Source organism: Parus major, chromosome 2 (genome assembly GCF_001522545.3).
Source record: "Parus major isolate Abel chromosome 2, Parus_major1.1, whole genome shotgun sequence".
In the NCBI taxonomy this organism is placed as follows: Eukaryota; Metazoa; Chordata; class Aves; order Passeriformes; family Paridae; genus Parus; species Parus major.
In genome coordinates, this window is record NC_031769.1 from 56,069,762 (window position 1) to 56,086,886 (window position 17,125).

General features: G+C 38.3%; 1 long non-coding RNA gene across 1 annotated transcript; it reads right to left on the bottom strand.

Annotated features, from left to right (window-relative positions):
* Positions 1-1,232: 1,232 nt before the first annotated feature.
* On the bottom strand, positions 1,233-15,823 carry LOC107214936. Its single transcript, XR_001525059.1, has 3 exons — positions 15,728-15,823; positions 13,805-13,958; positions 1,233-1,516 (listed from the first exon to the last, which is right to left on the bottom strand). It is a non-coding gene; the product is annotated as an uncharacterized LOC107214936 (long non-coding RNA).
* Between the last annotated feature and the right edge of the window lie 1,302 nt (positions 15,824-17,125).

Here is a 17,125-nt window from a genome sequence, read left to right on the forward strand (position 1 = left end):
GTAATCCCTACAAAGAAGGTAATGCAGAGATTTTAAGTGCTCAGATCTATAATCTTCCTGTGAATATATTTTAGCTGGAATTTCCACTAGTGCTATTAGGAAAAAACTGTGAAGGTAAAATTTTACTATTGTATAAACATTTATTAAGACGTTACCCACCACAGTTTGGAATGTCTGAAAAAAGAAAAAAATTAATTTTCTAAAGCAGATAAATAATGACAATACAAAAATCTCAGTTCAGTTATTAGCTGGAAGAAGTAACTTTATGATTCCATTTCATTGATTCAGACCTAGCCAGGTCTTTTTCTGCAGGTCATTTCCACAGCAAACAGAAAATTTGCAATAGGGATAACCAGGGACTCAAGACTTTCTGGTGGCCTTTGCATGCAAGACATGCCTTTTGGTACAATGGTGGAGGTACTTATTTAATATTTATTTTTATCTTTATTATACTGGATTTCATAGGTAAAGACACTACTGAAGCATTGTACAGCTACAGAAAAAAAAAAAAAAAGATTAGCCATTGAATATACCATTAGGATTGCTTTATTTTAGGTTCCAAGTTTCTGCATACTTCGTTTGACTACTTAATTAGTAATTAAATTAAATAAAATTAAACTACTAAAGTAATCAAAAGTAATTAAAATTAGTAAGTAAGTTTGCCAATGATACTAGACTGGGAGGAGCTGTCAGCTCCCTCAAGGGCCAGGAGGCCCTGCAGAGAGACCTCAACAAATTAAAGAGATGGGCAATCATCAGCTCTGTGAAGTTCAGCAAGGGCAAGTACTGGATTCTGCACCTGGGATGGGACAACCCTGGATGTACAGACAGACTGGGGAACAAGACACTGGAAAGCAGCACCATGGAAAGGGACCTGGGGGTCCTGGTCAACAGAAAGTTGAATGTGAGTCAGCAGCGCCCACACAGCCAGGAGGGTCACCCATGTCCTGGGGTGCATCAGGCACAGCATTGCCAGCTGGACAAGGGAGGGGACTGTCCCCTCTGCCCTGCACTGCTGCAGCCTCACCTTGAGTGCTGGGGCAGCTTTGGGTGCCACAATATGAGAAAGGTATAAAGCTACCAGAGAGTATCCAAAGGAGGGCTGTGAGGATGGTGAAGGCCTTTGAGGGGAAGCCGTGTGAGGAGCAGCTGAGGGCACTTGGGCTGTTCAGTCTGGAGGAGACTGAGGGGAGACCCCATCGGAATCTACAACTTCAGAGGAGGGGCAGACACTGATCTCTTCTCTCTGGTGACCACTGACAGGACCCAAGGGAATGGTGTGAAGCTGTGCCAGAGGAGATTTAGGTGGGATATCAGGAGACAGTTCTCACCCAGAGGATGGTTGGGCACTGGAACAGGCTCTCCAGAGAAGTGGTCACAGCACCAAGCCTGACAAAGGTCAAGAAGTGTTTGGACAACACTCTCAGACCCATGATCTTGGGGTGACCTGTGCAGGGCCAGGAGTTGGTCTCAGTGATCTTCATAGGTCCACTACAACTCAGAATATTCTATGATTCTGTGAAAATGAAAAATAATTAGATTTATCTTTGGTGGAATTGAATCATGAGTCTTGATGTACTAAAGCTAAAAAAGTAGTAAAATGTTCAGGCTAAATATTGGTTCCAGTAATAAGGTTCAATTGGTACTGCAGACTTCTTGAAAGTCTGTGTATTTAAGCATTTGTGGTCAGATAGCAATGCTATGAACCACTTTGTGCAACATTTTCCTTTAATAAAGTGGGGGGTTTGTTACTAAGAATCTCTACTGTTTTGCAAAAAGATACACAACAAGAGCTAATTTATGAAATAGTTTGATTATGTAACATAGTCTCATGGTTAACATCCAGTTACACTACTAGGACAATAGAAATTTTTGGCATAAAAAATTTTATTCTTGTTTAGTACCACTAGCGGTGGAGGCAACAATAGTGGAAAAGAAGACATGTAGGACCTCAGTCCCTACACAAAGTCATGCTATGTGACACAACATAATTGTCTGTCTCAGAGTCAACCATGCTTTGAGGGAGCAGGCCCCTTTTGCAGATGCCCTTGAGGGGAATTATACATAATGTTATTTTTCTTTATTTACCAATAAAACAGTTTACCTTAGGCCTGACAAGGTTAATTATAGTTTTGTGATTTGACATTTATTTACCACATTTTTCCTTTAATTTGGCTACGAATCATTTGACTCAACAGTTCATTAAAGATTAGGATCTCATTCTGGAAATGTATAGATAACTTAAGAAAACAAGCTGTGATCTTTGTTGAGGGTTTAGTTTATCCTAAGTAGCAGCTGGCACATGGCTTCATCAGATAAGAGTTTTGAAACTACCTCACCCACAAGTTAAAATGTTATTTAACCTGCTTTCCTGCAGCTCCTTATTTGCCCAGGCAATAGGACAGAGAAGATGAATCACATTCCTTACAGTCTTGCCAACATGACCAGAAAACATCCTTCCTCTCCAGACAGAATATATCGGATGAAGCAGAACCTCTCTTTGCTGCAAGAAGCCCATCCTGAACAAATGTTTGCATATTTAGCTTTTAAAGTACTGTAAACAAAGGGGCTAGTTGTGATTTAGGAGCTTTATCTCCAGCAGAGAATGACATCAGTTAAAGCAATGTTACTGTATACAGGCAGCTTCATGTTTCACTTCTGCACCAAAGGGTTAAGAACTTGGATTTTTTGCTATAGCTGAAACCCTGTACAATAATTCAAGAAAATAACCCATAAATAAATTGAAAAGGAATTGTTACCAGTGCACGGTTTATAGACCTTCTGTGTTTAGAATGGTTTATTTTTATGACAGTTACATCCTGCACATGACCTAGGAGGATATCTGCAGAGGTCAGTCACGGTAGATGTTAGAGATAAAAATGGATCAGTATGCACAGTCCTGACACAGGAACAAAAGGGGAAAAACTGGGAACTTAGGGAGCCTTGAAGTTCAGGCTGAAGTAGACTGAGAGTGAGCTTTGTTTGGAACCACTGATATAGAATATCCTAAAACTGTAACAATTTAATTTATAATCCTTTCCTCCATGTTATAGAGAATGGGGATCACTAGATCCACAACGACGAGACACCTGGTGGTGTCTGTCTCATGGTTACACAAAATGAGGGTGGGCTTGACATTCTGTGGCACAACTGACTTCTGCTTTTACCAGAACTCACAGAAGGCAAGCAGGGATATATTAAGCATTAAATTGTTTTGGCAAAGGAAAATTACCATAGATGATAGGTTTTTACTATTGTAGGTAAAAAACCCAAATCTACCTTGTAGCTGTGGCTATGCATTCTCAAGCACACAGTCTAGTGTGAGATGGAAGATAGAAAGTCTCATAATCTTATGAGGATTTCAGTTGTGTAGCTTCCTTGAGAACTATTATTTTATTTTCTTGTCCTACACATAGACAACACAGCACTTTGGTCCTAGATACATGTCACTTTTTGTGGGGTCTAACTCCTGTGCTTTCTCCTGTAGCTTTCAGTAATTACAAAAATTCGTCCATCCTTGACTGAGCTGTTGTGGGCACTGGGAATGAGGAGACAAAATTGAACTTTATAAGTTTTCTGTATTTAGAATGGTTTATTTTTAATGACACCTACATCCTGCATATAAGAGGTCAGATCAGAGATAAAAATGGATCATTATTTTCCACACAGATACTGGAAGCTAAACTGCCTTGTTCCTGCTCTTGTCATAACCTGTTTTACAGCTGGAGAGCATTAGATCAGTTACTGTAGGAACACCATATGGATTCCTAGTCATCATTACCTTCCTGAATTTTATATAGAGATTAAAAGCTTGTTGACCAGTTTTCAAACAATAAACTAAAATTCATCCTTTTCTTTTTACTTTTTGAAATAGCCCTCCTTTCTACTTCCTGAAATATTTCTACACATTAGAAATGAAAAAAAGTTACAAAGAGTACATTGAAATAATCACAAATTTTGATAAATTTATCAAAGTATAATTATGACTGAATAATGCTGTAGTGTTTTTATATACTTTAGCTTGTACTAAAACAGTGATCTATGGAATGTACCCATGAACATGAATGACAGTGATTTGACAACAAAAAGTCTTTTTTTGATCACAAGATATCTAGCTTTTAACTAATGCATACATAACCTTCCTTTTCAACTTAGAATGCTCTGAGGAAAAAGAACCAACCAAACAACAAACAAAAAAAACTCCACCAAACAAAAAAAAACCAACCAAAATAATGTTTATTTTCCCTTTTTGTTTTGTAGACAAGTAGACACATGCTTTTTAAATCCTTACAGCTTCTATCCACTGGATGCATGTAGATGTCCTTGGTTCATTTCATGTGCCTTGCACAAGCAAGGCAGCCAGAACCGTATCCTTGAATATAGAGATACAAGCAACAGGGCAGCAGGTACAAGTCTTCAAAGATTCTGCTCCTGAGTTAACCAGTGCCCCAGAGGTGGCAATAGTGCCAGCTAGAACATGCATAGCATAAGCTATTCAGCCACTCAAAACAGTGCTCTGCGCTGGCAGAGAGCCCTCCTAGCACAATTACCCTTCAACACCACCTTACACTCTGCCAAGAGCAAGACTGAAGCCAAGAGCAGGTGTTAAATGGCTGATTTAGCTAAATTCTCCAGCTCAGAGTATCTGTGTTGAAACTACTAAATGCCTTTGATCATCTGTTCTACACCACATCAAATTTAAGAGACACGAGAGTGTACTACAAATTAAACATTGGGAAGGTCCCGAATTCTAAGCACTTCCCTTTCTGACAAGTATTTAGACCTAAAAGTTCCTTACTCAGGAACTCAGACAAATATTGAAAGCTATTTACATATTAATTCAAAATCTTATGCATTGAAAGAAAATATGATTTATTCTATTAGCTGCAGCTGCCAGATGAAGAACATCCAGAGGAGACCAGAAGCTCCTTTCATTGCCTGTATTAGCCATCTGGCAACATGTACTCACTCAGTCTGAGACAAAAGAAGAATCTGGGAGACCACTACCAAATGCCTAACAACTCCCAGGGGCTGAGGAGTGTGACCACATCTGCTCTGCTCATCTCATTGGAATCTTGTCCCTGTACCACTGCCGAAAGAGCAGGGAGGTGTTACAGAAATCACACGTGCCTGAGCAGAGAAGGACAAGAGATGACGGGACTGAGGAGAGGAAGAGCAGCAGGACCTGTAATGGAGGCCTGAGACCCCAAAGAAGTCAACATGGTTTTGTGAAACTGAATTGAATCAAAGGCCTCGTGCCACCCCAGCTTTGGCCAAACCTTATGAGGCAGAAAATTAGCCCCCTGAGCAATCATGACATGTTGCTATTGACATTTCAGCTGAAAAAGCCTTCTAGTGCTGAAGATGGGGATGAGGTTTCCTCATGCTTCATTCATGAAGTTCTTCACCTGCCATTCTTCCTTGTATAAACTTGAAATCAATAAATCAGATTGCTCCTTTTATTTTGCTTATTTTCATTGTTATCATTTGTCTCCCTAATTAATGTTCCTGTGCTGAAATGGATGGTGGCATCCTGAATAAATCAGAAAAAAAATACCTCCCTGCTACACAGCTGCATTTAGATCACATTTCTGAGTTTATAAGAGTGGGTGACTTGGAGAATTATAAAGAAAAGTTTAATTGTTTTCAAATTTGAAAATAACGGGAACTTGAATCATCCCTCCCTAAACTGACTTTTTGCCACTTCTTTGTTTCCTAACAAATCTGCCAAGTTTTTCAATGCTGTTTTTTACAGCATTTATTTTGTAACAAAATATTAAAATGGAATTGAATTACCATAAGCTTTTTTAGTAAAAAAAAATATCTTGTTTCAGAATTAAAGCTGTGGTGTTTGATTTGATCCTTCAATAAGAACTTGCACATTGTTTTGTGCAAGAACTTCCAAAACAAGCATGCATGCAGAATATCATGTGTTGCCAAGCAGAGAACAGAATAATGGAAGCCTACCATCTCTATCAAGAGAAACAAAATTTCAGAGGTTTCTTCCTTAAAAAATTTATGTTGCAAGAGGTATTGTTCAAAAAACCATGCAATTAGCTGTGTAGTGGCATGATTGAATAAGCATCTCCCCAGCCCTAGTGATGAACTTTGTATTTCTCTCACAAGTCATGCAGCTCGTGGGTGGTCCTGGATGGAAAGATGGACTCATTTTTATGCTCTACTATACCTTCAAGTTACCTTGGGAGGCAGGAGGATCATGCTGCATGGTTGGGAACAAATAAAATAAAGAGTATGCAAGGGAAAAGTGTTCTCAGCAGGCAGCAGCTGGGAATATAAACCACTGCTCCTGCTGAGCCTGTTACTGCAGGAGGATAGTACACAGGCAGGAGACAAAGCCAATGCAAAGAGGAAGTAATAGTATGTTTGAGTTGGCTACAGTTTTGCTGCGTTCTCATCCTCCACTTGATCTCTCATTTCTGAGGCTGATTTAGGAAATCTGTCCTTGGGTGAAAAGAGCAACTCCCTTTGCTCTCAAAGAAACAAACACTGACCGAGCCTCTCTAATCAAGGTTTATGGAAAACACTGAAACTTGATTTAACTCCAATAGCAAGTTCTGTTCATGAGGTTTTCTTAAGTTATGAACGACATTTGAGAGATTTAAATGTTTGTCACTATCTTAATTGCTCTTACTGTCCATATGCTACAAGAACAATACAGAGGTCTTTTGATTGCTATGTTCTTAATTTACTTAATGCAATTACTAAATAAGTGTTCCTTAGTACTTCATGGAGTTTTCATTTATGACTCCTGTGACAAAGTCAGGGGAAGAATAATTTTAGAGGCAACCTGATATACCAAGATCAAGACTCACAAATGGAGAGAGGAATATTGCAGACAGCCCTAACAACTTTGTAGCATAAGCAGGCTGTCTACTCAACAGCACCTCCTTAGAACAGATGTTCCTTGTACACAATTCACAGAGGTCAGGTTTTTCTCATTACACATTTTCAAAGACAAGGAGGGGTCCTGGCTGCAGACCAAGCTGTAAAAACTCCAGCTGCTTATCAACTCTGAGTATGTTTTCTTTCATGTTGCAAAACCCACTAGCCTCCAACATACACCCAGTATTTTCCTGGCTATGTTATACAACATTTCAAACATTACTATTCTTTTGTGATGGGGCACTCTCTAACAATCAAGTATGTCAGACCTCCATCTCACATGCTCCCTCCATCTCACCTGGATATTTCCTTACCACTTTTGAATTTCAGAGTCTGATTCTCTCTCAGTGGACTCTGTGTGCCATTAAAACTGATATCCATGCTTTCTTTGGGGCTGAGCCTAAGGCAGCTGATTGTCCTATTCTGTATATTTAAATCCATAGTGTGATCAAAGGATTTCTGAGGGTTTTCTAAGTATTGTTCCTTTCCCTTTTTCTCTCTCTCCTGTGCTTCACAACCCCTTCTGTTTTACTTTTATTCTCTCCTCATTTATCTTCAGGCTCTCATCCAAGCCTTCACCCTGGATCATCTGCTTTCCTGGTTACTTTGATTTTGTTTCTTTTTCAAAACTAATTGATATTTATCCTATTCTAACACAATTCTTGATCCTGCTCCATCGTGAGAGGAGATTAAACACCTGACAGTACACAAATAAAAGGTAAAATATTTATCCAGACAGAAAGTCCATTTCTCTGTCTTTCTTTCCTTCTTCATGACTTTTGAAAAATTTCCTTATCTTAACGGCAACAAAAAACCTCTGTGAAATTGTTACACTACATGTCAAGGTCAAAGTAACTGATACCAGGAAACAGCTGTAAAATTAGCTCTTGCGTTTCCTAATATAACATCTATTAATAGACCTAATTATTTTTATACCCAAATGTGTTCATAAATCAAGCAAATGACACTTATTAAAGCACTTTCATATAAGGAAGCTATTTACCAAACTACCTTTCTGATAGTTCTGTTTTTTGTAAGACTTTTTACTTAGCATCTTAAATGCAAGTATTACTAATGCTTTAAGAAATACATGACTCAAATTGTTTGGCCAAAGTCTGAGTGCTTGGTTCTTTCTTAATGTCTCCTGACATCCCAGCTACTAAACATTATACTAAACACAAATGTCAGAGCACAACCCAATTGTTCTCAAAGTGTTTGACCTCTACAGGCTATAATTACTGACCCAATATAAACATACTGTCTATCTGCCTTGACAGAAGCACATTTAAAGTGTCCTGTTTATACATTTTGATTTTGAGAACAAAAGAGCATCCATGTAAATTCCTGTGTTTGTTTAACACATGCTAAGCAGCCACACTGCTGTATATACAGAGTGTGGCAGAAAACAAGAAATACCCAGACAAAGCTGCTTTATTTTAGAACCTGCATCCTTTTCTCTGTGGTCACAGTCTCCAAAAAGCAAAATGCATAACCTGAGGACTTTATCCTTTAGTCCAGTGCTGTGCACCACAAGCTGCTTTGAACCACAAGGAGACAAATGCCAAATCCCTGTCCCTCTCTCATGGAAAGAATTATGTGTGGTTCCTCTACTTCACAAGGCACATGTGATCAGAATAGTCCCTGTAAAAATCTATAGAAGGGAAGGAAAACACAGGAAGGGAAGTGACCTTTTACAATGACAAACCATCCATAAATGTTGATGTGGAAATCAATGCTTCACATTTCAGTGAAAAAGCCTTGCCTGCAATGCTTGAGACCACATAGAAATTAAATTTTGATTCTAAACCACAAAAGCTGGTATTCTCTTTTCCTACCCACTTCCTCAAGACAAGGATAATCCCTGATGGCAACAATTACCTTTTCCTACACCACTGAAAATTCAGATTTTCAGTCATCTGGCACCTACACAAACCAGAGTGGGAGATTTTCTGGCATTTAGACACCAAGTAGTAGACACAATTAATGAAAGCCTATTACTCAGTGATGGAACAGTTATTGAAAATGTCTATTGGCTAAACTCTTAATGTTCTGGATTTCTTGAGCAAAGACTGACAGGTTTTAAAGATTAGTTACACTCTTGCCTTGCTGGTGGGGATTATCACCTTCCCTGATAGGTGAACTCACCCAATATTATCCTTCACCATTCTAGTGAAACATCAGTGGCACAGTGTTATTATAAGGACTCTGAGCAGCAAGAAATTCAGTAGATGACACATTTTCTCTCCTGCAAGTTATGTGTGGTTAAATGGGAACAGATAACTCAGAATGAATGTTACCAGCTTTATCCACAAAATATTAGTGTCCAAAACCATTGGAGCTAAGCCAATATAAATTCATCATCATTCTGTCCAAGTTTTCTGGTATTTTCAATTAGTTATTTGTTTCTGTATTACTGGAGCTTTGATGCTTAAGCTAAAGAATGCTTTAACTTAATATTTTATCCTCTAGGTCTGAGTCTCATGTGGCCTGCATAATATGTGTAAACATTTATGTGTATTTTAAGACTAGTATGCAATCACAAAGCAAAAATCAAAGACTTCATCCAAAGACACGGCAAAACTGGGAGATTTGCAGTTTTTCTATCTGATATGTATTCCTCTTTCAGAACCTACCCATCCAAAGTGACCTTTATTTGACCTCCAAAATTAATTGTAACCCCCAATTAACTGTCTCCTTGCTATATAATATGAAAATTATTTTTCACTCACCTTACTGTATTTTTTTTTATTATTTCTTTATTTAGAAAATGCTAAAAATCATTAAGTACTGATGAAAATTTCAAGCACTACACATCTGGCCTATGTGGCATACTGAGAAGTCAGATCACTGTGGGAACTGTACCAAGACAGGCCACAAAGCAAATTCCTTGTGACCAAAGCCACGTGCAAAGTAAATGCACTTCCCACAGTCAGAGTTCAAACAAAACAAAAGAGTAAGGGTTCCTGGATAGTAGCACTGTTTCTGTTGACATCTCTGCTGTACTATTTGACCACTAGAAAGTACCATGAGGTTTCCCAGAGACAGATCATGGCTTAGTGACAGATCTGATAGTCACTCATTATCCGGAAATATAACCTGGAGGTGGTGGGCTGAAGAGAAGCAGACACTTGCAATTTTCAGGAAGGAAAACAGAACAATTGCTTCCTTTGCAGATGAGACTTAGAGAATAAAAAAGTTAGCAGGGAAGTTAACAGTGAACTGCTCTTCTGCCAGGCCCTGACTGCGATCCCACTGCTGTCAATGTACATCAGGAACTATTATGTTCTGACAGAGATCAGACATTCAAAACTGAGTTTAAAAGTTTGCAACACTTGGGTTGCCCACCAATGCTGTCAAGCTGTGATGAAAATCTTCCCTCACAGTGGAAAAATATGGCCTTTTGGTTGATAATCCTTTTTGTCTGTGTAATGGACCTCTTCCTTTAAGATCTCTGTCATGGCCAATGTCTCACACTGCACACCTTCACCTATTCTACTTTGAGCAGGAAATGAATAATGTAGTATCTTATAATAATTAAAGAAGCTGATCAATCTGCCTCAGGATCTTCAAGTTTACTGTAGCGTCGCTCTATTGGGAATGGCGAGAAGAACGACACAGACTCTCTTGGGAGTCGACAGGAGAATTTTCTCCCAATTTATTGCCGCAGATCTTTTTTATAGACTGATACATGAAAGTAGAGAGAAGTAAAACTCTTATTGGTTAGTAAACTAACACATCACCATCATTGGTCAGTGGGGTTCACCACCCCTCGACCTTCTCTTGCAAGAAAACAAAGAACAGACAAACAGCACCTGCAAGGCTGTCCTCTATCTCTGACGATTGTTTTAATTCCTCCTTATGATTTCCCAGGCCACTTTCTCAGGCAAGACTGAGAAAGTTATGTGGCCTGCTATTCCACAGCCCCTGTTCTCCCTGCTTCACAGTTACCATCCATACTGTAGAAAAATTCCAGGAATTCCATTCCATAGAATGGCCTGAGTTGGAAGTTACCTCAAAGATCATCTAGTTCCAATCCCCCTTTCAATTACAGGGACAACTTTCACTAAATCAGAATATGCCCAGAGCTCCATCCAGCCTGGCCATGACCACCCCTGTGCATCCACAGTTTTTCTGGGCAACCTGTGCCTCGCCATCTTCTTAGCTAAAAATTCCTGTCTAATATCTAATCTAAACCTACTCTATCAACTTAGAACCATTCCCCCTTATCTCCTGCCACTCTCCTAAAAAGTCTCTCTGTACCTTTCCTGTAGATTCCCTTCAGGTACTGGATAGCTGGTGTTGGGGACCCAGAGCTAGATGCAGCGCTGCAGGTGGGATGTCACCAGGGGAAAGCAGATGAATCACCTCCCTTGTGCCACTGCCCACACTGCTTCTGATCCAGCCCAGGATGTGATTTGCTTTCTGGGCTGTGAGCACATACTATTGGCTCATATTCAATTTTTCTTCTGCCAGCAACCCCAAACTCTTCTTGGCAGGGCTGCTCTTGCAGCTTTCTGCTCATTCCCCAGCCTGTACTTACAGCAAGGGTTGCCCCAACCCAAGTGCAACACTTTGCACTTGGTCTTATGAAGCCACATGAGATTCCCATGGGCCCACTTCTAAAACTTGTCCAGGTCCCTCAGGATGGCATCGCATCCTTCAGGTCTGGCAACCACATGACTCAGTTTGGTGTCATCTTCAGACTTGTTGAAGGTACGCTCAATTCCTTTGTCTATACCCTTAATGAAGATATTAAATAACACAGGTTCTAACTTGGATCCTGGAGGGACACCACTTGTCACTGATATCCATTGGGACTCTGAGCCATTGACCTCAGCCTCAGGATGTGACCATACAAGCACTTTCTTATCCATCTAACAGTCTGCTCATCAAATCTGTCTCTCTCCAATTTAGAGAAGGGTATTGTAGAAACCCATGTCAAAGACTTTACAGAAGTCCAGATAATTAACATCCACAGCCCTTACTTTGCCCACTGATGTACTCTCTCCATCATAGAAGGCCACTAGGTTTAAGTTTCTTCTGCATTGTAATTAAAATGTAACATTACATAGGCAGTTTCAATGGAGGATCTTAGGTCAATTTAGAAATGTTAGGAGGTGACACAAGTTGTTAATTTAATATCTGTAAAAATGTAATTCACAGAGATGGTACTTCTGCTTCAGTATCCCTCACTGTACCTGCATGCTGTCCACATCTTTCCACTTGTCCACTGCTATTTTCAGTTCTTATCTTCTCTGCACACCTGAAACTGGGTGGAAGATTGGTCATTGCACCTTAGGTCAACTCAGCATACCATGAAAAATCCAGCCATGTTTACTTCCAGTGATGGGATTTTAATCCTGCTTCATCTTGCCTAGAGACAGGGAACAATCTGCTCCCAGTCATTTTATCATGACATTTCATTAGTTCAACTGTAGAAATAAACAGCTCTCCAGCCTTGCTAGAAACCACAGGTCTGCACACACCCTGTTACCTGAGCTTCAGGATTGCCATATCTCAACATCAGTAAGAGACATTTTTATTAAATCAAGGTCTGTCCTCTGCAGGCAAACATTTACAGAGGAAGGAGCTATTCATCTTTGCAACTGAAATGTTAACTTCCTTGGTCCTAGAAGTAATTTCATGTTCTCTTTCTAGTGGCTTCTGCTTTGTCTCCTCAAAGCATCTGTCTCCATGTTTCCTATTGCCTTAGATATGGTCTGTCATTGAAAGCACATATACAGTAATCCCATGAAGAGCAAAGTAAAATAAGGTGTCTTCCTCACCAGTCACTGTTAAAATGAAAATAAGTCAAAAACTCAGGTAGCATAAAAATCAAGCAATTTACTGTTTTTCCCTTTCATTCATTAAACTCCTAATCTGTAAATACTAGTAGGGTCAATTTGTTTTCCAAATTCATAGTGAACTAATTAGAAATTTGACAAATTATGACTTTGATCCATTATGTTAGGTATGAATTCAATATCTTACTCAAGGAGAATGTTTTTAAGTTTGATATTGAATGCCTGTTCCATTGAGCGTGAAGAAACAGATATTCTAGTATTAGTGCCAAGTAAATTATTTAGCAGAACACAGATACTGTAGCTAGTTGTTTTGTTTTTAGTTTACAGCAACCTAAGGTAAAAGAGAGTCCACTTTAAGCTTATCTTAGTTATTTCATTGCTCTACTTAAAAAAAAATTTAAAAGTTGAGCAATCTCATATTTAATTTTGTTTCCAGTGAAACTAAAACACATCTTTCAATCCCAACAGAAGCAAAGCCAAATTGATTATTATACCAATTTCCTCTAGAAGCAAAGGAAACTGTGTTAAATTTCCATCCTTACAAATGAAATGGAAGATCAGGAATTTTTATGGGGGTTTTTATTACACAAATGTGATTAAACACTAAATGTTTGGCAAAACAATAGTACTGTGAATGAATAAGTGGCTATTTTTAGTTACCTGCTAGAGTACTTTTTCTGATTTAAATGTTTTTGTCATACTATCAAAGAACAGAAGCAGTGCTGTGAGTTACATGACCAATCAACATAATGTGGAACAGCTGGAGTGATTTAAACATGTCTGGAAAGTGTTCATCTTGACTACTGATTAAATATGGCAAACAAATACAACAGCTTAGAAGTAGTTAACTGGCCATTAAGCAAAAACCGTAGCTGGACATACATTCCAGGTCAAGCTGAGCTGCACAAGATAGGACCTGTTCAGAACAAGATACTCTCTCACATCAAGCCTGCAGGCAGTCTTGAAAGGGCTCTAACTTGCATCCCACTGGATTACTGAAGATTGCTTTAGTGTTTCAGCCAAGTGTTCTCCTGTGATGCTACTCATTTAAAAGAGGTTAGGAACAGGAATATATATATACAGTTCAATCTACTCACCACTGAGTTCTAAGTGAATTCCTTTTATGCACAACCAGTTTGGCTTTCCAGCAAACAAACGAAACAAAGGTATTCTGAAACCTTCAATCAGCTCTGCTTACTGCATCAAAAGGAGGAGCAATCTCTTCTTATATTTTTGATTGTGCTTTCTTTCCTACAGTGTAAATGTATATATATGTATAAGATTTTCTCATGGTATATGCATATTTCTAACTTCTTTGTATTTACAGAAACTAGGAATAAAGTATTTTCTCATATTTTATTTAAAAGAAAAAAAAAATAATCCCATAAAGCTCTGCAAAGTAATAAAGAAAGCAAGTCTTTAACATTATTGAATAGTTCCTCTTATAATTTCATTTCATGGCAGTCTAAAGGGTTTCACTAAACTGGTTCAAGATTAAAATTTGCTCAGATGATGCTCCAATGATCAATCTAATTTGCTAAAGTACTTTTCCATTTTAAATGCATTTCCAAGTATTGTGCAGAGGAAATCACAGAATCTTGTTTATGTTCATTCATTCATCAGTAAACACTTTTCTCTGACTTCCTCTTCAATGATATCAATGTTTTCTTTTTTCTGAAGCACAGCATTTTAGAGTGAAAATTTCTTTCTTTCCTATGAATTATCCTTTATCATTACCTTCTTTTTATATAGCAGCAAAATACATATATTGAATTTTGCAGCTCTTTTTTTCTCCAAACACTTTCCAAAGGGGAAAAGTGTGTTAATTAACAGCAGCTAAAGGCTTACTTTTTTACTTTAGACAGCTTCTTCATCTCTTTAGTGATAGCATAAGCACTTTTTTTGTGCTAGTGTGCAGTAGCTACCAGGATCCTTTCAAATCCAAGTTGGACAGACATCATTCCTAGATGTGACAAGACCACAACCCTTGCCCTCAAAAGGCCAGGTGGGAACATTGTTTTCTTGGGGACCACAAAGTCTCATACCAGCCCTATCTACCAGCTAACATGGTCACAAAGAAACAGGACACAAAGAAACATCGTTTGTCAGGTCTAATCTCCCACATGCATATTCAAAACAGACAAAAAGCCCATGAAAGAAGTCAGTGTGAAAATGATCTGCTCCTTGATTTCAGATCCCAGCCTGCTGCATTCCTTAAGGTGAACATCAGGAAGACTTTGGCTTTTCTCTAGGTATCTCTGTAAATCAACTTGCCCATGGGAAGGGTCTCCATCAAACAGAGAATCAGAATATGTACAATTTTTTTTATGCTAACTATTCTTCAACTACTCCTTCTTGTAAAAAATCAGTATCAGATGCCTTCTTCTTACATTTACGCCTCTCCAGAAATACTTAAGGTCTTCTCAGAAGCAGAAAGCTGCCTCTTCACCTCTGGTGTTAAGCATTTGGAATGTCTTTTCCAAAGTCTTTCTCTGAATAGTGCAAATATTAATTTTTCGGTTTAGTCTGAACAGCAAGCCACATTTTTTTATCCCTCTTCCCCTCCAAGGAGAAAGCAACACAAAGAAAGAAAATAAGTTCACTCAGAGATTGTTTTTTTTTCATGATGTTAGTTTCTTGCTATCAGAGATTGTCTGAACTGTCATTTCAGAGGTGCTTTGGAGTCACAAGAAATACCAAATATAGAACAAAGCTTATGAAACAAACAAAAATAGAAGTTTTTATTACCTCATCTTCACTGGTGTTACTAGTCATTATCACATATTATGAAAACATACCAGAAAAATAATGTTTGGCTGCACTGTTCCTTGCCCACTGCCCTCTATTGTCACTATGTTTAATGGTATAAAATAAATACTGAAATCTACCAATATCTGAGCTGTCCACTCACTGATTTGTTAGCAGTGGTGAACCTGTTTTTGACCTCCATCACACATTAACTTTTCAATGTAAGGTGGGTACTTTGCTGACGCTACCATAACAGGAAGAATAAGCATTACCTGACAAGAGAAATTGCTGGTGCAGAGTTGAGCCTGTTGAGCCAGTGTAGGCTGGTGCTTAGGAATTCATTCCCAAGAGCAGACGTGTCAACAAAACCTAAGCACTTAAATAAACAGAAGATGTAAAAATTATACAAATGAGGAATGTAAGCTCATTTAAACAAAGGAGTAAATACTGCTAGAGTATTTTACAGCTGTTGCCTCTAGTTAACTTTCATCTGAGCTACCACGTGAAGGAGCAAAATGATGAGAATAAATTATCAGTTGAACTCTGAACTGAGAAGTCTTTACTGCTGTCTGCATTTCAGACCAAGCTCATTGCACACATTTGGCAAATCTGTTGGAAAAAATTATCACTTTCTTTGGACTTCCAAAAAGGTTATGAAAATCAACCTGAAATAATAATAGGAAAAAACACACTCTTCACAGAAACTTCAAAGCAGCAACAATAACAAAGGCTATGATTTTTCACTATGAAAAATCAGCCATTGGACTAATCCCCTCCTGGAAGTGGTGGATTCTTCAAAACTAGAATCTTTTACAATTAAACTGGACAAAGTAGTCCATTTTATCTAGACCAGATTTTTTACAAGTAAAGTTGGACCAGATAATCCTTGAAATTTCCTTCCAACCTGGTATTCTGTGACTCTATGAAACAGGTTATGAGTACAAGCTGGAAAACATAAACTGAAGACTAGTTAAACAGCATGTTTTATTGGTGGTATTACATTTCAATATGTTACTCTTGTGTAAGTTCTGAGCTCAATCTGATTTTAACATTTTGGGACAAATCACATTATTAATGTGATTAATAATTAATAATCACATTAATGATTAATAATCACGTTATTAAACAAACTGAAACCCAACATGAAACACTAGTCCTTTTTAAAGCCTTGCTCAATACTTCACAGACCATATAGTTAGTAAGATTATTTTAATTTGGTTTTTGCTTTTAACAATAAACCAGTTTTTTTGCTATTTCCACTGCTCAATGGAAATAGCAAAAACTAGTATGGTCAATGAAATTTTCAGAAATCCTGTTTTCAGGACAATATGACAGAAGTTACTGACAAGCTTTCATATTCAGCTGCCAGAAGCTAATTCAGAAAAGACAGTCACAACTTCTCCTGAAAATGAGAGTTCACTTTTTAGTCCTTCTGTCTAAGTCAATCTCTCCTTGTGTGTCTCTTCATGGATATATTGAAGTGTACACCCCAGTAACTGCTTTGAAATGTCACTTGTTGAAATGTTCAGTTGGTGGCTATTAGAGTGCTCTGAAACTTGTGTGAGGCCCTGCAGCAGAGGTCATCTGGACTCCTTCTTAGCCACAGTGGTCTCAAACTTCATGAACTTCAGACTTTTATTTTTTTTTCTTTCAAGCCATTCCATAGGAGG